Below are 22,959 nucleotides of genomic sequence, written 5' to 3'. Positions count from 1 at the left end.
ATATAAATGAATGGAACTTTACATAAATTTGCTAGCATACAGTTTGTGTCCTGTCTTCCGACGTGGTCGCTATCAGTACGTCTAGGAATCTGATATTCACTGTTGTAACCCAAGTCGCAGGATGCAAAATAGCCGTTAGGGAAGCAGTTTGAAATTATGAAGCAACGTCTGTGCCATTGGATTTAATGGGTCGCGATGAGATAATTCCGAGCGTGTTGCTTGTCTTAAAGTTGATATAGTAAATAAGAGGTCCCTCCAGTTTTTTGCGATTCAGAATTTTTGGAATTCAACACAACTTAAACAAAATGCCACATTTTTCCCGAAGCTGCATAATTCCTAAAACGGCGAATTATTTTTACAAATTATGCAGCGTTGTGGAAAATGTTGATGTTGTGTTGAATTCCGAAAATTGCGAATCGCGAAAAACTGGAGCGACTAAATAAGGCTGTAATAATATAACTAAATGTATATGTATGAAGTCGTTTTTTTCTTTTTTTTTTTTTACATTTAGACAGTTTATTATATGTATTTTTACAGGACATACATTTTAATAGGTAACAATGTTGCTGGGAAAACGGAGACGTATACAGACGTATACAGTGACGTAATGACGTGGCTCTCTAACCTGTGGAAAAGCAAACCGCTTCTTAGAAGGTTCGCAAGTTGAACCAACTCCAAACCGGCACCAGCACCAGCCCAGAACCAGAACTAGGTTCGCGTTGGTGGAAAAGAGGCAACAGTGATGTTGGTGGAACTGGCTGGGAAGAACCAGTGGCTTCCAGATGACTGCAGTTCAAGAAACAGGCAGTGGACAACCAGGGGCCTCTGCAGGTCAGGCAGCAGGCAGCAGGAAGGCAGGGACCTCCAGGCCCAAAGATTGCACCAGCAGGTTTGGGTGTGGTGAGCTGGGAATCTCGAAGTACCCAGGTGGCACTTGCAGGTCAGGCCATGTAGTGTCAGGGGCTTGCAGGCAGCAGGTGGCGCTGGCAAAAATGACTACAACCAGGGAGGGACCTCCAGGCAACCAAATGGGAACACTGGATCGGACAGTGTTTAGTCTGGGCTCCAGAGCGGTGCTGGTGAGTTGGCCATACATGACATGGGGGCCTTCAGGCATCTTGGTGGTGCTGGCATGACAGGTACTGCTGAGCAGAACACCTCCAGGCCTAAAGTGATCACAGGCAGAACTGGTAGTGCTGAGGTAGGGGCCACAGGTTTGTGCTGGTGAGCTTGTCAGCGATGAGCCAAGATCTCCTGGGCCCCTGAATGGCGCTGGCACATCAGGCTGTGTTCAGTTGAGGACATTCAAGTACATGGGTGGCACTGGCAGATCTGGTACTACAGAGTTGAAGGCCTTCAGGCCCAAGGATTGTGCTTGTGGGACTGGTAGTACAAAAGTAGGAGCATGAATGCCCCATGGTTTGACTGGTCGGTCTAGCACCGACAAGCTGAAGTGCTCCAGGTATCGATGTGGTACTGGTAAAATGAGCATCATTGCCAGGCTTTGGTCTTGGTAGGTAAAACATAATACAAAGGTTTCTTATAATTTTAAAATGCATACATAAATACAGAATGTTGTCATGAATTTGGTGTCCAGATAATGAAGGAATAAATAAACATTGGTTGACACCTCTCACATCTGTGATCTCAAAGATATCATAAACAAGTTTCTAACAGTTAAATAATATGTAGATTAATAAAAAATTATGTAATTAATTGTATATGTCATGAAAGAATGCATAAATAAATAAATACTATATAGATAGAATACATAGCCCCATGGCTAGCACCCTCAACACACATAAGACATCATATAAAAGTTTCTTAAAATGTTTAGAAGTATCGAATTTAATTAGTAATTTAGTTAATTACTTAACTTAGTTAATGTCATTTAATCAATTTAGTTATTTAATTAAATTGTTATTAATGTAGGTAAGGGCTCTGTCATCTATGATCTCATAACGACAAAAGAAAGGCAAATAAAGGTATAGAAACACATAAATATATAGATAAATAAGTAGATACATAAACAGATAACTCACTGGCCAGCAATCTCAACATAGGTAAGACAAAAAAAAGTTTCCTAAAATATTAAAATGTATAGATAAATACAGAATTTGTGTAATTATTTAATGTAGTAAATTGTCATAGTTTCTTTATTGAATAGATTTGTTTCTTTAATTTCTTATTAATTTACTGTACATATGGTGAATGAATAACTAAATATAGCTAAATATATAACACTTGTATTTTAAAAACAAAGTTGGAAACAAAACAAAGGCAAATAAAGCTGTAGAAATAAAGTAGTAGCCAGTCCACTGATCAGCAGCTTCATGATGTGTAATGTATAATTTTCATGGGGGCAGGCACGTGCAGAGGTGGGCTCTGGGTTCCCGAGCCAATGTTGGTCCAAGTGGCCATTGTGCACTGTGGAGCCTACCCCCCCACCCCCCACAGGACCAAGCACCTGCCCCCAAAAGTTCTCTGCACATGCCTGCCCCCATGTTACCTATGTTGAGATTACAGGCTTCCCACAGGGAGCCGTCCATATGTAACTTAAGTTATCCCCCTGTCTCCCCCACCCCCCAACACAGTGGACGGAAATATGACATACACAGGACATAACAATTGCACAAGTTATTTTTAAAATAATGTACATTTAAACAAATTTAACTAAATGAAATAAGAATTGCTTCATGAAAACTATAATAAGTTGGCACTACGTCCACACAAACATTTTATTTTTCTGTGATATAGACGTACCTCTTTCTGTTGTGGCCTTTTGTACACACTGAGTGTATCCATGGTGTTCTATCAATTTGGCAATGGAAGATGATGTAAAAATATCTTTATTGAAGTCCCCCATAATAACCTTTAATCCTGGATACTTCTCCAGATCTGAGAGCACTTTCAGGAACTGCTGTTGAAACAGGTCTGCAGTATAAGAATTAGGTCTGTACAAAAGTGCAGCAGTCAAACTGATATGTGGGACAGCAAGATATTTGCATTCTAAATTACAGGTTTGTGGAATGATGACATTAGCATGACTTGTTTCAGAATAAAATATTCCTACTCCACCACTTCTCTGTTGTTTTAATTTAGCAAAAAGTGGTTTGCTGACATCATAGCAATTAAATCTTGGATTGTGCTTAAACAAAAAGCCTGGCAATTGTGGTGGATTTTGTATGTCAAAACTTAACCATGTTTCAGTTAAACAAATACAGTCAGCACTGATCAGTTTTTTATGTGCTTGAAGATCCAGAAAATTAGCTTTCAGACTTTGGATGTTATGAAGCGCTATAGTGAATTTAGCGGTAGGCTTTCTGAAACTGTCCATCTCCAAAACAAATTTAGGCATAGTTTTCATAGCCTCAATTTTATCATTGCAAAATATAGCTGACTCTCTGAAATCCTTAATGATTAGTCCGCTGAGACTTCTTACTCGACTCAATGCAACATAGGCTTTTCCTGCTGTAAATATTTTCTCATTACATTACATTACATTCATTTGGCAGACGCTTTTATCCAATGCGACGTACAAAAAAGTGCATTTCATGGTCGTAGACAACTGCTAATGTGAGGGAGGGGAAGTGTGAAGACCAGACGCGACCAAACAGGGGATCTATAAGTTACCAAAGGGGCACTCCAGTAACCACTGAGTCTCGTGAGAGACGAAATAAGAAGGGGGTGCTATACTCCTAAGGGACGTATCCCAAAAAATGAATAAACCCCTAAACGGGTAACTGAGGAAGAAGGAGTATATAAAGAAAATAAAGGAACAGGGAAATGAAAAAAGAAGAATAAACGACTTCGACCCGAAGCAGAGAAAAAGCAAATGTCTTTTCAAAAAACAAACAGAAGACGTTCTGAGGCCAACTAAAACCAGGGGTGAAACTGGTTAGTAAGAGGCAGAAAGGTTTGTGCCCCAAAGGTGACACAATAACCCCTTAAAACCGCCAACCTCAGAATCTGGACATATACTGTCCTAATACCTTTTTCCCAAAAAAACAAACAAACTGAAGTCAGAATTCTTTTAAATTTCTTGGTTCCTAAATTCCTTACACCTTACTCAGAAAAGCGACAGGGAACTGGCTAGAGCAAAACACGTTACACTCAAGCACCGTTCCACTGCCTACTGACACTTTAAATACCCAGCCACAGGTCTGGTAATCAGCGGAAGATGTGAGCAACCCACAGAATGCACGGAATGTTAGAGCAGGAACAATCCTCCCACAGGAACCAAAAATAACGATTAGCCGAGTGGCTAATCTGCAAGCTCGAAACTAATCGTCCCCACACACCAAAATAACGATTAGCCGAGTGGCTAATCGGAATGCTAACCACTGAGCCGGTGCAGGCACAGAAAAATGATCTACCCTGCACAGAAACCGTGACAGCTAAACACGGGTTCAGTAAGGTACAATACTTATTTTGTACAGCTATTTCTAGCCGAGAACAGTGAACACTATTCTGGCCTAACATCTGCAAAGCCAACTAGGCAGAAGAATAAGCTACAGTATTAGGACAAATACAAATTACCAAGAGGTGTTGGGATGGGGCAACATGTAACAAGTGACAGGAAAAGATTTTTTTTTTAATTTTTTTTTTTTTTTATAAAAGAGTGAAATATACAGCGTGGTGGTGGTTAGTCTAGGTATAGTCTGAAGAGATGAGTCTTCAGGCCACGGCGGAAGATGGGTAGTGAGGGGGAGGTTCGGAGAGGGACAGGGAGTTTGTTCCACCACTGGGGAGCTAGGGTGGAGAAGCTCTGTGATCCCTTTGGGCGGGTGGGAGGGGTTACAAGGCGCCCTGCTGCCGCAGAGCGGAGTGGTCGAGCAGGCACATAGAATTGAGTCATGTCCTGCAAGTAGATGGGGGCTGTCCTGTTGGCAGCAGTGTAGGCAAGGGTCAGGGCTTTGAACCGGATCCTGGCGGCGACCGGTAGCCAGTGAAGTGATCGCAGCAGAGGAGTGACGTGGGAGAATTTGGGGAGGTTGTAGATGAGTCGGGCAGCGGCATTCTGAATCATCTGTAGTGGCTGTATGGCACAAGCTGGCAGGCTTGCAAGTGAAACTACAGCTTTATCCACTGTAAGTCCTTGTACTTTGTGAATTGTGCATGCCCATGCCAGTCTAAGAGGAAACTGATGTCTAATTCCACCAGTATTTGTCACTACATCTTCCTGTGCTTTAATTACAGTAAAATTTTGAGATAACGTCTGACGTGCTTCTGATCTTAGATTTTTACCAATTTTTGCATCATCAAACACCACATGTATAGCAGAGGGGAAATTATCATTATTATCAGATTTACTTGATATGCCAACAACTGTACCAAATGCTCCATTAACAAGACCATCAGAGACATCAGTGTTTTTCTTCCACATTACTCGAGCTCCAACACCTAGAGAGACACATTTTGACAAACGTGTCGTAAATCTTTGTATGGTGACCAACTTTCCTTCCCATTCTCCCAGTTTTGGGATTTCTGTCAAAATCTTCAGCGTGTATAGTGATGGCCTCAGGACAGCACTCTTGAAGTCTCTCAATATTATGTTTGTCAACTTCACTTAGTCGCAAGTATGGGAATTGCTGCAGCCGCTTCTCCTGTTTCACACTTTTTTAACAATTCAATATCACTTGTACATAGAGTCTCATCTTTTTTATAAACCCACAGGTGATTCAGTATTTCAGCAAAGGTTGCATTTTGTTATCTAACAATTTCAGTTAATTCTGCATGTGGAGGTATCCCTTTGACTGGCGGCAATTGATAGAAATCTCCAACTGCAAGAATGCTCACTTTTCCAAACAGTGAATAGTCACCAGTGTCATGGTTCTGTGTTTCGGTCTCTGTCTTTCCTTGTTGGGCCGCCAGATGGCGGCACTTCTGTTTTGTGTCCTGCTCCCCCTGTTTAATTGTATTATTGTTTTCAATTGTTCAATTATTGGTTTTTGGTTGTCTCATTTTCCCTTCTCTCTCTGTGGCCTGATTGTGCATTGTGCCCTGCTGTGTCTCGTCAGTGTCTTGTCTATTTAAGTTCCCTTCTCCCTGACTCAGGTGCTGGATCCTTGGTTGTGTTTGTTAGTGTGTGCCTCTGATCATGTTCCTGCCCCGTGTGTTCCTGCCCATGTTCTGTTTTTCACGTGCTTTTGGACTTTTGGATTTTCTTGTTTCCTGTGTTTTTTTGAAGTTTTTCTTTGTGTTTTGAAGAGTTGCCCTGCGAGGCCTTTTGTTCCATTTTGCCTTGAACCTGTTAAGTAAAGTCTTTTGTTCATACCATTTGGAGTTTTGAGTTTTCCCCCCTCTGCGTTTGGGTCCTAACCCCCCACGCACCCTGACAACCAGTCTGTTTAATTTGTCTCAGTCTTCCATGAATGTGAGCTAAAAGGTCATTAAAGATCCCATGGCACTTCTAAAAGGCGATGGTCAACCATGGATATTTCATCAATCATTAATATCTGAAAATTGCTCATTTTTGCTCTTAGGGAATTGATTCTCTCCACTGAGAGGTTGATATGGCAATTTGCCATTTGCACACATCGAAAATGTGTTGTGAATTGTTGCAGCTTCAATGTTATGCCACTCCGGTTGGAGCTGTCAAAAGCATGGTTATTTAATTAGGGTTGCCTGACATTTGAGATAAAAGTCTGGTTGATTCATAATGCATTGCTTTAATTAAATGCGTTCTCCCTGTACCTGCTCCACCAGTAACAAATAATCTGAATGGTTCAGGGTTTTCTCCAATAACTTTTTCCAGACACCACTTACGCACTTTATAGAATATTGCTGATTGTTTTTCGTTTAATGACCTCAGTAAATGCAATGCTTCTTCTCTTGGCATTAAAACATTATTAGTTTCAATAGTGTGAGCAGTCTGAGGTTTTGCTGTGAGATCTGAAATATTTTCCACAGCATCATGTTCATTTGTCACAATGTTCTCTTTCATCAATTCTACACATTCAAGGCATTCATTTTCTGACTCAGGACAGATTTGAGCCCAGGCATCTTCCAATTAACTATTCTCTTCCAAAAGTTGTTGAGCCTATTTCATCGCTTTCTTTTTCAAATATTGCTCTGTTGGAAATAACAATTGATTGCACTGTTTGTACATCATCAATGCCACATCTCACTGCACCACACTTGTAAAAATCCTCATATGACTGAAACTATACAGGCTTTAGTTGACTGTCTTCATAATATGGCAGGAAAAGCTGAAGCAATGAGTGATGGTACTTTTATGGATCTTTTGTGGGTGAAAATCTTGGATATCTCACCACAGCAGGTTGTGTTCGTGTTCTTCGTTTTACAAAGCCACAGTTGTTGTTCAATTTACTTATTCCATTTTTGGAGAGATCTGTTTTTGTGGAGATGTCTGACCTTGACAGTATTCTACTCAGAACAAAAGCTTGCAAGACATAGTTTTTGAAATTCCTTTGTTTTTGGTCGACTCTTGTACCTGCCAACTATACTAGTCATCCAAAAATTTGCTTCGTCTGCAGTTTCATCATACTGTGCTTTCTTTTGCAGTACATTCAAAGGCAAACTCATCTTAACTGGATTTTTGTTAGTCGATACACTGCTTCTTGAGCTGAGACTTCTGTATTGTGTAGATAAATAGTTTAAAAATAGTTTAAATGCTTCTTTTGCTCAAGATTTCCATTCATGCCTTCCTTTTGCACACGCTCAAGCAACAATCCCATTTCTTGCTCTGCTTTTGTGATGTAAGTGAGGATGTACACTACTACAGAAAAGGCGTCAGTAATGTATTGAATGTCCATATTGGCCTGCCAAGCACGTAGTAAATCTTTATTGTATTGGTTGATCCAAATGGCGTTTGGATTTCTTTTTAAAACAATGGTTTTTTTCTTAGAACATCTGTTGTAAGCTTTTTCGAAAAGACCTTGTGATACCCCAATAGAGGCAAAAAATGCATCGGCTGAATCAAAATTCACCTAATTTGATAACGCATCTTTGACTTTCTCCCGAATTGCCGTTGCACTGGTATTCTCATCTTTGCCACTCAACTCTTCTGAACTACCTCCTCTTATCACAAAAGTATGACTGGATGGCGGTCGTGGGAAATTAAATCTACAAACAGTTTTCTTCTTCCTGCATGTCTGAATGTCTGGTGCTGTGCTTTTGAACACTATTGACAATGTCATCAAGTTACTCATCATTTTCTGATGGTAACTCACATGTAATGTAGGTGTCAATGAAATCAGCAACCTCTTCATCACTTTGCTTATCAATCTGTGGGGCAGTCTCAACCCAGAAAAGACAGTGAACGTGCGGAGAACCACGTTGTTGAAACTCAACATGATAAAAGTAGTCTTTAATTTTCCCAATTGGTTCAGCAGGAGACATAATTACCTCTTTCAAAAAACAATGCCACCTATGATCAAACATTCTTGCTGCTGTGACAGGATTTTGCTTGCGAAGGCCACACTTTTCAGACCAGTCAAGTTCATCCTCATTAACATGTTTTCTTTCTTGTCTTATCACAGATTTGATCATTTCTGGCCATCTCAGGTCTGCAGAACTAAATGATGCAGAAATGGAAAGTTTATTGAAAGCTGTCTAGTAAGTGCAAAAAGATCTTTTTGTGCAGATTGCCAAAATGGTGGTGTTCTACGAATAGGTTTTAAAAACTTGTAACCTTCATCATAATTTAATATCTTCCGCAAAGACTCAGAGTCTGTTAACATATCTGACGTTACCTCTTTGAGTAATGTTTTGTCAGATCCTTTTCACAATGCAATTGAAACATTAGATACAATTTGAGCAAGCTCTGATATGAACTGAGCATAAAATATGAAATCTGTATTTTTGGCAAATCTCCCATCGGCATTGAGTATTCGTGCATTCAAATAGTGTGACAGTGTCATTTTTTCTTTTGTCATCATGAAAAGTTGGGCCACCAGTAGGATATAGTACAGGAAAACATTTAGCCTCATTTGTTTTATCTGACAACATTGTAACAGGACTATTACCTTCGGCTGGGGCAACAAAATTATGCTGTCAAAATGTTGATCCAGTATTTCTGAGGCAATATCAACAGGTTGTAATGATGTGTCCAAAAACAAACCACGTTGTTCCGTGATGTATGTTAAATCTTCTGTTTCATCTTCGTTGTCATCATTGTGTGTTTCATTCTCTTCAGTTATATCCTGCTCCTGCATTGCATCATTGTTGTCTGAGTCTTTGCTCATGTCATTTGTTTCACTTAAACTGTTTATCCATTCTTCATTGAAGTGAACATCACTATACCAACTATTATGCTTCAAAAATAGTTAAATGCATTTCTAACATGATCAGTTTGAACATGTTGATACTCATAATGACCTTTGTAGGTGAGCTTTCGTTTCAGTTTCACTTTTAACATCTTATCATCAGTTTCATTTCTGGGAAGTACAGATGTGACATCTTTGGTGTTTACTGGAATGCACACAACAGGTCCATGACAGCCAGTTTGTTTACCACGTGGAAGACATAGCAGTTTCATGAACGGAATATGGAGAGCAATGAGATGTTGTTCTAAAGAATTGAGACATTTAAGTTCTTCAGGAATTTTTTCCAAATGCATAATATTTGCAACACTCTCCTCTGGCATTTTACCACTCAGAATTTTTCTATGACAACTGAAGCAAATCCATAATTTGGATACTGGTGCTTCAGATAAATGGCACACACGTTCACACAATACACTATCATATTTATGCAAATATGTAAATATAATACTTTTTTTTGCTATTGCAGCAATATTGTTTCCTTTGCTTTCATAGCAACTTGTTTTACATTCAATAACTTGCTTTCTGAAAAGTAAACGATGACACACAGCACAAACATATTCAGGACCAGCACTTATTTCTCTATGAAAACAATCAATTGCAAAATCAATATTTTCCCTTCTTTTTTGATCTGCCTGATATTTGGTCTTGGAATATTCACACACAGATTGCTGAAACTCTGGATCTGCCTGATATTTCACCTTAGAATATTCATGTACAGATTGCTGAAACTCTGGGTCTGCCTGATATTTGGCCTCGGAATATTCACGCACAGATTGCTGAAACTCTGGGTCTGCTTGCTATTTGGCCTTGGAATACTGACACACAGATCGGCAAAATTTTGGATCTGCCTGACATTTACCCTTAAAATATTTCAATGCAATACTTTTTTTCTGTTCCTGGTAATTGCTGTCATTTTAATATTTATCTCTGTCTTTTTCAGCTTTAACCTTTTTTGAGTTCTCTAACTTATCGCTAACTTTGGATTTTTTCCTCAAGTGCATTTTCATATTGTCATCGCATATTGTATCACATGTACCTGCGCAAACTTCGTCATTGCTTTTTCTAACATGTCACAATTTCATAGTGGTTGGAATTACAGTGGTTTAAGTAAATTGCATAACCATTCACGTCAGGAGTCTGTGTACTACCTGGTATACGATAACACAAGTATGCATTCCATCTGTCAGCATTGAAAGTAGAGTGCGACCGATGCCAGATTTTTGGGTCCGATGCCGATCCAGATTTTGGAGAGTCCTAGCCCACCGATTACCGATGTTTTGACCGATATTTTGTCAAAAAGTGCAACATTTTCAAATCAATTTGAAAAACTTTTATTTAAAATTTTATTAAAGTTTCTATATTTAAGAACATTTAACTTATAAGCAAACAAATAAAAATAAAAATAAACATACAAAGAACTTTTTAGATAAAAAAATGTAAAAGATGATATTAAATTAAATATATATATATATTAGCACCATCTTTAAGTGTGTGAAATCAAAATAACTCCACACCTTGCTTTTACTCCTTTCTTTTCCAGCCATCTATAAAAAATTAATTTTAAAAAATCAGTTTTCCAGTTTCAAACATGTATTTTTATAAATATTATTATTATTGTTGTTGTTATTAATTTGTTCTTATTGCTTAGTGTCTATTCTCAGTAAATTAATTATATTTTCTTATTTTATTCCTACTACATGATCTCAAAGAGTAAGACTTTATCTAGCGAGCTTCCCTGTCCATAAGAATTCGGTGGTGAAAATAACTACAATGCGCTCTGACGCGTGACTAGATGACACACTCGCTCGCAATAACGCATTAGCTATTGACACAGCCTAATTATTTCTTATTATATATTCTCAGTAAGTTAAATGAATTATATTTTCTTATTTTATTTCTACTACATGATCTCAAAGAGTAAGACATTATCTACCGGAGCTAATGAGTGAATCAAGTGTAACGTTAGATGAAATTAAATTGACTGGATGAACTACGTGAAAAAAACTACAATGCGCTTTCGTACAGGTTACCCGCGCTAACTGTTGGTTGAGTCACTTCTCCAACAGCAATCCTTCTCTCATGTTATCACGACAAAGCTAGATAACATGGCTTAAAATGATTCACGTTAGAAGTGTTTTATCAGTGTTTCTACTGTCTGGTTAGCTTGCTACAATGACGTGTGACTAAATGACACACTCGCTTGCAATAACGCGTTGGCTATAGACACAGCATCATATAGTAGCTAATATCATCTCAGATAAAAAAACAAATGTGTGATGCATTCAATCACCATTTTATTTTGGCTGGTTATTTATTTGAGAATACAACGATGTCCTCTGGAAATGTAGATCCTACGCTGCTTATGTGCTCACTGCCACTTCATAAAGGCTTGCTAGCCAGCTAGCTTGCTAAAGTGAACCAAATATGTTAGCTAACTCGCTCGCTTGATAATGAGGATTGATAAACATAGTAGTCGTATAAACGCATTTAATTAAAAACTTTCACTAAATATACATACCTTTATTGTGGCAATCGAATCTGTGCAGACAAGTCTTGCAGTGGAGAATATTGGATGAGGCACGAGTGACAAACATCTTATTACAGAAGTAATGCGTCAGCTGCTGCAGTTCACACTTGTATTAGAGCTCCCTCTACTGGATAATTCTAGTAAATAGCAATTACAACGTTCGAACAGACAAGTACAGATAAATAATCAATGTTTTTTTGTTTATTATACTTATTTAAAAATCTGGACATATCGGCTGCATAACTGCCGATCCCGATGTCGTCAAAAAAGTCAAATAATGGCCGATATATCGGCCATACCGATATATCGGTCGGGCTCTAATTGAAAGTCATAATAGTCATCTGTAGAAGAACAGCCAACAGCCATACGCACTCTGCTCCTGCCGACTGGCTGAAGCTAGGCAGGTGTGGGCTTGGTTAGTACTTGGATGGGAGACCACCAGGGAATACTGAGTTGCTGCTGGAAGTGGTGTTGGTGGGCCAGCAGGGGGCAATCTTCCCTCTGGTCAAATAAAACCCCAATACCCCGGTGCAATGACGGGGACACTGTGCTGTAGGAGATGCCATCTTTCGGATGAGACGTTAAAAATGAGGTCCTGACTCACTGTGGTCATTAGTCCCATGACACTATTTGCAAAGAGTAGGGGGCTCCCCGATGTTCTGGCTAAAATCCCAGATCTGGCTCTCACAAAAACTTGCCACCTAATCATCCCCTGATTTAATTGGCTAAAAGTTCTCTCCCTCCAATGGAGCTGCTCAGTGGCCAACAATAGAGGATTGTGGTTGTACTGGGGAGCTCCCAGGTGTGAATGTGTATGAGTGTGAAGCAGGGCGTTCCTGCAAAAGAGCATCCATGCTCAGTGAACCTACCCTGGGTAAATAAAGGTTAAATAAAAAAGTACAATGTGAAACGAGTCTACTCTCAGGTTTATATTAGTCATTTTACAAAAGCCATTGTGTCATTCTATCGCCCAGCTCATTCCAGCCCAGCTCATTCAAAGCTGCAGTATGTATGTCAAAGCTTGATTAGAAAAGGCATCTGTAAGGAAGTTATGTACTTTATTAGAATGAATTTGTGGGGAAAAGTGAGTGTCTGAGATATATGGAATTTGGCAAATTGTTATTGTAAAGATTAATTTTGATTAAAATTTTTTTTTTTTTAAACAGCAGCTGCCCATATTTCAACCTCTGTTGCCCATGATCCTACGTATTTCATTTTTGATGATGTTACATATTCTGCTGCACTGATGTGTACTCATCTCTCAAATACGTGTGAAACCTTGTACTGTTCTTAATAAGATGTTGTACTACAGCACGTAGAATTTTCAAATGCTTTTGTTCATTTCCACTTATTGCATGAGCCAATGATCTGAAAAAGCAGTTGCCATCTGGCTGAATACTCTTTCTCTTACACGGATATCCCATGGGGCCAAAGTCTGTCGTTTGATGAACATCAACGTTTTCATTAGTCAACTGTAAACATGAGTATAAAGTATCCAGAAGGAACCAGCCAGCGCTGGACCCAGCAGAGTTTTTTTTTGTTTTTTTTTTGTGTGTGTTTGTGTTTTTTGTGTTTTTTGTTTATCATGCCGGGGTGGTGGGAGCTTGACCCAGTTTTCGCCCTTGGTCCGTGGTCGGGCTGCCTCCCGGTCGGCCAGACCTCCAGCTGATCAGCCAGCGGATCCTGACCCTTTTGAAGGGTCTCGGCTGGTCATTTTTCCAGGGTCTGGCCCGCGGGGGTCCCGCCGGTCCCGTCCGGCTGCCCAGCCGGGTTCCCTATGGCTGGGGTCCGTGTTCCTGTCTCCTGCCCAGTCGGGTTCCCTACAGCTGGGGTCCGTGTTCCAGTCCCCTGCCCAGCCCAGACTGCAGGGGGGTCCGCCTGCTCCGCCCATTGTTCCGCAGGGTCCACAGCCGCCTCGAGCCCCGGAGAGGCCTCCAGAGAGGCCTCCAGAGCCGCCTCGAGCCCCGGAGAGGCCTCCAGAGCCGCCTTGAGTCCCGGAGAGGCCTCCAGAGCCGCCTCGATCCCCGGAGAGGCCTCCAGAGCCGCCTCGAGCCCCGGAGAGGCCTCCAGAGCCGCCTCGATCCCCGGGGAGGCCTCCAGAGCCGCCTCAATCCCCGGAGAAGCCTCCAGAGCCGCCTCGATCACCGGAGAGGCCTCCAGAGCCGCCTCGAGCCCCGGAGAGGCCTCCAGAGCCACCTCGAGCCCTGGAGGAGCCGCCTGCTCTGACCCTTGTTCCGCGGGGGCCGCCTGCTCTGACCCTCGTTCCGCAGGGGCCACTGCCGCCTGCTACACCCAAATTTCGTGCTTCGCTTGTGCCTCGAGCCCCAGGGGGCCTCCAGAGCCGCCCAGAGCCCCGGAGAGGCCTCCAGAGCGTCCAGAGCCCCGGAGAGGCCGCCTGCTCCGTCTGTTGTCCCGCAGGGGCCGCTGCGGCCTGCTCTGGCCGCTGTTCCGCTGGCGAAGCCACCTGCCTTGCCCCCTAGTGTTCGTGCTCCCCCTAGTGTTCGTGCTCCCCCTAGCGTTCGTGCTCCCCCTAACGTTCGTGCTCCCCCTAGCATTTTCGCGCCCCCTAGTGTGTCCAAGCCATCGCTCCCCCTACCCAGTGCCCCGAGACCTCGTCCTATCCATGTTCCCCACCGTGTGTCTGCCTGTTCACCTGCCCCCTTGTCTATTTGTTTGCCCGCCTGCCTGTCTGCCTGTTTGCCTGTATGTCGGTGTGTGTCAGCCAGTACGTTGGCCTGTTTGTCTGCCCCCCAGGCCGTCGGCCCGTCGGCCAATCTGTTCGCCCGCCTGTCTGCCTGTATGTCGGTGTGTCAGTCTGTATGTTTTTTGTCATGTCTGCCAGTTTGTCAGTCCGTGTGTCAGAGTTCACCCCTCTCCTTCCCTCTCTGTCTGTCCCTTAGTGTGTCTATAGGTCTTGCCGTGTGTCTCCCCGCCTGCTTGTCCCTTTGTCTGTCCTTGTAGGTCTCCCGGTGTTCCTGTCTGAGTCCTGTCCCCGTCCGAGTCCAGTCCCGAGTCCTGTCCCCGTCCGAGTCCAGTCCCGAGTCCTGTCCCCGTCCGAGTCCAGTCCCGAGTCCTGTCCCCCTGTCCGAGTCCAGTCCCGAGTCCTGTCCCCCTGTCCGAGTCCAGTCCCGAGTCCTGTCCCCGTCCGAGTCCAGTCCCGAGTCCTGTCCCCGTCCGAGTCCAGTCTCGAGTTCCCTGTCCCCGTCCGAGTCCTGTCCCGAGTCCTGTTCCCCCGTCCGAGTCCTGTCCCCAGTCCTGTTTCCCCCGTCCGAGTCCAGTCCCGAGTCCTGTTCCGTTCTTGAGTCCCGTTCCAGTCCTGCGTCCCGTTCCAGTCCTGTGTCCAGTCCTGTTTCTGCCCTGAGTCCTGTGTCCAGTCCTGTTTCTGTCCTGAGTCCTGTCTCCAGCTCCCACCCTCTGTGCACTCCTTCCCCGGGTCGGCCTGCTGGGACGTCAGGAGCCGTCCCTTGCGGGGGGGGTACTGTCATGGTTCTGTGTTTTCCTGTCTGTGTTTCCCTTGTTGGGCCGCCAGATAGCGGCACTTCTGTTTTGTGTCCTGCTCCCCCCTGTTAATTGTATTATTGTTGTCTCGTTATTCTATCATTGTTCCCACCTGTGTCTTGTTATCCCCTCCTTTTCTGGGTTGATTGTTTTTTGAGTTCACCTGTGTCTTGTTACCCCCTGTCTATTTAAGTTCTTTGTTCCCTTGACTCGGGTGCTGGTTCCTTGTGTTTGTTTCCTACTTGTGTTTGATCTGTTTGAAATGTACCTGCCCTTGTACTCTGCCTGCCTGTGTTCTGCCCTGCCTGTGTTTTTGAGTTCCTGTTGTTTTTTGTTTTATTAGATATTTTTTGAGTTTGTGTTTTTGCCCATCGTGGCCTTTTCTATTCCCTGCTTGTTTGCCTGTCGTGTAAGTAAAGTCTTTGTTAATTTTCCCTTTTTGAGTTTGTGTTTTTTTTTTCCCCCTCTGCGTTTGGGTCCCCCCTACCCGTTACGTGACACCATATGGGTTAAAGGGTTAAAAGGTAATCCTGGATTGATGAGATCACAAACTATGATGTCATCTCTTACATTGTCATCATTTGACTTCTTAGGCACATTGGTATTTCCATGTTGTCTGTTCTTATTGCCCATACTCATTTTCTGTTTTACACCTTCGTCATAAAAACCTGAATTACTCCCGTCATCACACACTTTTGGTCTACCTTTCAGCACAGAACTATAAAGTACTTGGCCATTTACTGAAGCAGATAAACTGTAACCAGCCATTTCTGGACTTACATCCTCACTTACTTTGCGTTTACCTTGCAGCACTGCACTATGAAGTGGTTGACTGGCAGCTCCACCTTGTTCTGCTGTTCTGTCACATGCCATGACTACAGTTGTGTCCCCTCTTTCTTCATGTTGCTCCAACACTGTGGTGCTGCTACCTACACTTGCCTTGACTCCAGTGACTTCAAAGTGCTTTCCTTGTGCATGTGACGATAGTCCTAAATTTGTAATATGTTCTAACAATGACTCAATGTTACAGTAGTAGTAGTACAGTGCTTCATGAATGAGAGTCAATCAATGCATACCACGATCCCTCTTTGACAGGTGCACATACATTAAGATTAACATTCAATAAACATGCATCACACTCAGCAAGCGCTCTTGTAATTGCTGCTTTTTCTGACATCAGAATGTCTTCCCAACCAACCTCATATGAATCAACACCAAATAAGCTATTAAATGATTCACTGTATTTTATTGTGAACTTGTGATAATACAGTGTGCATGTATCTGGTAATTCGTTGACAGAGATGAAACTACAGCCTGTTGGATCACAAATATTTTTGTCAAGTCTCATACCACTGTATAAGTCGTCTCCACAAAGCAGGACATCATCCAGGTCTTCCGTTGTCCAGGATAACAAATTCTTCAACTTACCCTTTAATATTGCCATCAGACTGTTTGCTGCACATTATCTGTTGCTGTTCTTTCCAAATCGAGGATCACCTTGATGAAAGGAACCTTGAATGACAGAATTCTGAGGAAAGACTTGGCATTACAGACATATTTACATATTCATTGTTGGTATGATTTGCAGAGTTTTCAGCAGAGTCATTAGTATAATTTTTGGCAAGGTTTTTGGCAGATATGGGAGAGGTTATGGTATTGTTCATGATATGGTTGATATTGGTGGTATGGTTCATAGGATGGTTCATTGGATGGTCATTAGAATGGTAATTAGGGTGGTCATTAGGATGTTCATTAGGATGGTTCATGGTTGGGTCACTGTCAGTCATGTCACAGGCCATAGGCCATGAATCCTTGTCAGTCAAGTTTGGCTTATTAGGAGGAGACAACTCCTCCCCCTTGACCTCCTCGGTCAAGGCAGCTGGCAGCAAAGGTGTGACCCCCTGCTCCATCCTCCTCCTCTTCAATGCCTGGGAGCGCCGGAATGCCTTTGTATGGGGCATCTATGAAACACAGACACACACAGGACAGCACATAGCCATCTCTCAAAATAAATGAACCACTACAGTAAAAACTGTGACATAAAATAACTTGAAGTGCCGATTGAGACAAGTTTTATCAATTAAATGCAACCCACGGCACAATGTTCAGTTTTGTCACAGTGCACATCTGAAAGCATTTCTCTGGTTTTGTGCTTTATTAGCAATTTGAGTGTCTTTGTTAATTATGTCAAAATAGTTCATTCAACCTTGATTGAACCTATTATATTTGGAGTACTTTGGTAAACAATGTTTTCCTTTGGTAATCAAAAAACTTGCACAGGCATCATTTACATAGAATTATCTCATCTAAAATCTTACAAGTACACAGATTTCACTAATAAACCAAACAATGACAAGTTATATGGCAAGGCTGTCCAAAGTCAGTCCTGGAGGGCTGGCGTGTATGCTGGTATTTTGGGTAACGTTTCGGTCAATTACACTGCAAAAAACAGTTAAAAGTATGCACATCTAGTGCACTAGAAATCCAGGAATGTATTAATGTTAAATAAATGTTAAGAAATGTTATGCAAATACTGTGTAGCATGACTAGTAATCTTATATGCATCTTTCCCTATTTTTTAACACTGCTTAAGTCTAACTCCTTAACGTGTTCTGTGAGCTGACTCACAACACCTTATTGAGATCACCACTACTCAACTAAATCAGTGTTCAATGTTGGACAAAATAAACGTGTATCCATGTGAGGATGACGAGCAGCAAACCAGAGGCCAACAACAGAAATAGGGTGAAAGGTGATGAAATTTATTAATAGTGCTGTACAAACTAATAAAGTGCCAAATATTTACAAAAGAAATCAAAAATCAATAAACATAAGGCAATTGGTCCTTACGTGGTCTTTTCTCAGTACTAGGCTCTCAGCTGGGTGCTCTCTCACCCACAGCCTCTCCCGAGTGAACTGACTGAGGAGCTTAAATAGGCTCTTCCCCCCCTCAGACCATACCATTACCAAAACAATCTATTAATGCAATAATGGCAATAAATGCATTCATTTCATCATGCCTATTCAGAACATGGAAATAAACAATAGTACAAACTGGCAAACACAGTTGCTAAACACTAAAAGCATAATAATTAACTAAACGATCATTATGTATCCTCCTCCCTGAGAACCGCGCGAAAACTCAATTTCCCACAATGCATAAATAGGCTGCGACTGCGCAGCGCCTACCTTTGACCCCCCCCCCCCCAACACTGACAAACAACGAGGTGAGAGGAATTGAACAGATGTAAATGTAAATTGGGGAAATGGATGTCTGTTAACCAGGAGATTATCATGGCTCACTGAATAGTCTACAAGTTAGCGTGCGCCAGCTAAAATGTATCTAGACAGTTCGCAGATGTTAAAGGTGAATAAACAGACACGGAGCTAGCGCTTTCGATAACGTCCTTGTTATGGTTATAAGTGGGTCCAGACAGCTGTATTACTTTGATCATGAATCCATAAACCTACTGAAACACGAAACACATTTCCAGGTTATGAACCTTTTGTTCTGTATCATTATGATGTCGAGACGACATCTAATTTTGTAGGGGAGTGTGTGGTAGACTGAATTCATGGAGTTCATCAATTAGACAGAAATGCGTAGAAAAAAAAGAGATTTTATTCATTGCGTTTATTGGTGGACATTTAAAAGGGAATTCATGAAAAAATACATTGCAGTTAAAATAGAAAGATCTATAAATAGTACTTACCTGTTGAAGGGATTAAAAGTCCTGCAAAAGGTTAAAAGAGGTTTAAAATGTCTAAAGACTATTTACGAAACACATTTTGTGGACATTGAAATTAATACGAGTGTTTGTATGTTTGAAGATGCACGCCTGCACTCGCTTCTTCGTAGCGAAGTGGGACGCAATCTGCCTTATTTCGTATTTCTTATTAGACTTATTTCTCCGTCACAATCCAACTCTGTACAAATAGAATTCTAGCAATTAAGCAAATAGGACATTCACTGAGAGGCCAGCCTCCTTCATGGTTTCACAACTATTTCAACTCCAATGGTTGTATTATTTTCAGAAAGTAATTCCTAATAATGCCTATTTTTTACCCATCTGGATATATAAATAGTATTTGTTAAAATACCATTATAGCACTGACTATCCTTCTTAAAAATGACGCATCATGATGGTGAGAGAAACTCACATGAAGAATACTCAAGTTACTCACTGAAACACCCTTAAGGATTTCTCCACTTAGCTACATAATAGAGCCTACTATTTGCATTGCTTCATTTTGTATAGCCTACAACACTAATAGTTGTTGAACTCACATAGCAACTCATGATTTCAAAAAAAAAAAAAAAAACTTTCCTTGTGTTTTTCACTTAACTTGTTAGTCACTTGGAACGCTACAGGCAGGTAAAATTTCAGACAGGACATATGGGAGCAAAACAAAAATCTTTTAGGACGGCTAGACATTGCTATAGTGTATATCCCCAAAGGCCAAATCTCCAGCTCTCCGCTAGCTCTCCATAATGCCAGCTTGTAGCTGTTGCCGGAAAATGTGGCAGCATGCGCACACCTACGTCATTACTATAGCAACCAATGTAGATATTCCAGAAAATGAATACACTACGAGCCGCCACGAACGGATACAAAGCAGAACTCAGTGTTCCCTTGTTATGGTTAGAAAGTGTGCATTGCATGAGCCGCTGTAGGCAGTGCCTTTTCTTCTCAAAAAGTGTGAAGGAAGCCTAATGCAGCTTTAAATAAACAACAGTCTCCAATAACCGCCAGTCCGGATTCTAATAAGCACCTGGTGTATTTGGACGTTGAAACAAATAAATGCCACGGCCATTACTGAAAGTTTTGCGGTACATGATTAGAAGAATCCAGATTCCAGATTGCAGAATCCTATGAGATCTGTTGACCTGTTGACCCCCCCCCCCACCCCACCCCCCGCAAACTAAAGCCTTGTCAGGTCCTAATGTAACCAAAACAAAATGCACTTATAACAGATATAACAGACATGTTCTAGTGTTACAGGCTGCAGGGATGAGGCCGGGATGCAGATTATGTATTCCTGAATAATCAGGGAAATAATGAGACGGACAACAGTTAGATGTGGTTTGCTCTCTCGCTTCTCTTAGTCTTTCTTTATACAAAGGTATATTTTCTATTTATTTTTCTCTTTTAACTGTTCCCAGTTCAAGTATCAAAATTAATTTTTACAATAACAATTTGCCAAATTCCATATATCAGACACTCACTTTTCCCCACATATTCTTTCTAATGAAGTACATAACTTCCTTACAGATGCCTTTTCTAATCCGGCTTTGACGTACATACTGCAGCTTTAATGTGCTGGGCAATAGAATACACAATGGCTTTAGTAAAATGACTAATATAAACCTGAGAGTAGACTCGTTTCACATTGTATTTTTTATTTAACCTTTATTTACCCAGGGTAGGTTCACTGAGCACGGATGCTCATTTGCAGGAACGCCCTGCTTCACACTCATACACATTCACATCTGGGAGCTGCCCAGTACAACCACAATCCTCTATTGTTGGCCACTGAGCAGCTCCACTGGAGGGAGAGAACATTGTTTAGCCAATTAAATCGGGATGACTAGGTGGCAAGTTTTTGCGAGAGCCAGATCTGGGATTTTAGCCAGGATACCGGGGAACCCCCTACTCTTTGCGAATAGTGTCATGGGATCTTTAATGACCACAGTGAGTCAGGACCTCGGTTTTAACGTATTAAGGCATTGACTAGTACTATAGGCTACTTATAGATTATAGATACAGACAGAATTCAAATCTGAATATTTTTTTAACAGGGCTACATTTCAATCCATTTTGCCTTGGATGCTACCCAGTGCTTAGCATAATGCTAACAATTACCTTATCTTTATACTGGAAAAGGGGGTACCGTTAGTGAGAATTAGCATGAAGCTGATTGAGCTTAACTGTGAAAATTCAAGAACACATTATTTCAGAAGACCTGCTTAGTGAACTTCACTTAATGAACATCTTAACATTACGACAGGACCCTTGTGAGCCTAACTAACTTTACAGGAGTCAATAAAAACATGTAAAACGAAAGTAAACTAAAGTGCCAGCCACCATTACCCACGTGTGCGTTGGTAACCTAAAGTAAATTAGCCACCAGCACTAGAATGGGGAAGGTTCTCGACTACTTTACAACAACCAAAACGGACATAATACGCAATCTTCTAACACGAATATTGGCAAATCACAAAGTTCACAGAACCCTGTACTTATTTTGAGCACATGCTGTACTTATAAATGTTACTGACTTGAATAATCAGGGAAATAATGAGACGGACAACGGTTGGATGTGGTTTGCTCTCTTGCTTCTCTTGGTCTGAAGGCGAGAGCTGACTCGGATGCACATCTACCGTCTCACAAGGAGAGAATGCCCTCTTGTGGTCCTTCTTCTTCTTCCTTGGTGTTTACTGGCAGCTTGCATCCTTGGGAGTTGCAGTACTCCCATCTCTCGGAGTTAGTTAACTCCTACAGCTTCCTGAATGTCAAACCTTCCCTAACAGTCCCGTTCTCCGAAGGTAGCTAATAAATCATCTCCTCCCCTGCCCACTAGCACCACACTATTATCCCCAATCTTCCCATCTCCTCCATCATGTCCTTCCTTTCCGACCTATATTTATTGCAGTTAATGATAACATGTTCTACAGTTTCTGGTACCTGACAGATTTCACAAAGACCGGTTGGATGTTTACCTATAACATGAAGTGTGCTGTGTAGATTGCTGTGTCCTATTCTTAATCTTGTTATTACGACCTCTTCTCTTCTGTTTCCTCCCCTCTTTGTTACCCTGCCTACTCTATTTTGTATCAGTTGCAAATGTCTCCCCTTTCTCTCCTGATCCCAGTGCTGCTGCCATTCTTTATTGATATTTCCCCACACAGTGCCCTTACCCTCTGATTTTGATAACTTAATATTGATTTCAACAATTCCATTTTTGACTGCTTCTTCTCCCAACTTATCTGCTCTCTCGTTTACTGGGATATTTGAATGTACTGGGACCCACATGAATTTAACACTTTTCCCTTGCCTAACCACTCTTGAACTGAATAAATAAGATTTCATAAAGCAGATCCTGGTAATTTCTGGCTGTACCTGTCTTAATACTTGCAAGGGCCGACACAGAATCACTACATATTACCATTTTGCTAAACCTACCCGGTTCAATCCATTCTAATGCCATCAATATGGCAAACAATTGAACAGCATACACACTTAAACAATCCGATGTTCTCTTGCTAATTCCCACTTCATATTACTGTGCTTAATATTCCAGATCTACACACACACTTTCTAATTGGCAGACAGGTCTAACAGGCCACACCACAGTTTAGCCAAACTCTTTGTCATACACTCCCGTATCGCTTGCCATTTGATCCTCCTGCCCATCCAAAACTTGATTTTTGCGTCCTCTCCTTCTCCCAGCTTGTCTGCAGTACCCTTTTTGTTGGATGACTATCTTTAGTCCCCCCTAGATTAACCCAGTAGTTAGCCACCAGCTGTTTCTGACGCAACCACATATGGCATTTCACCTGCTTCCACTTGGAGTGCACATGTGGTAGACTATGTGGCCAAATCAATTGCAAGCTTACCAACCTGTATTCTTGTATGGATACTA

General features: G+C 41.7%; 1 pseudogene; it reads right to left on the bottom strand.

Annotated features, from left to right (window-relative positions):
• Positions 1-832: 832 nt before the first annotated feature.
• The window catches only part of LOC118230173, a 29,646-nt pseudogene continuing 7,519 nt past the window's right edge, over positions 833-22,959 (bottom strand).

Source organism: Anguilla anguilla, chromosome 6 (genome assembly GCF_013347855.1).
Source record: "Anguilla anguilla isolate fAngAng1 chromosome 6, fAngAng1.pri, whole genome shotgun sequence".
Lineage (NCBI taxonomy): Eukaryota > Metazoa > Chordata > Actinopteri > Anguilliformes > Anguillidae > Anguilla > Anguilla anguilla.
Note: the sequence above shows the minus strand (reverse complement) of the source record. Positions and strands in the feature narration are given on the sequence as shown.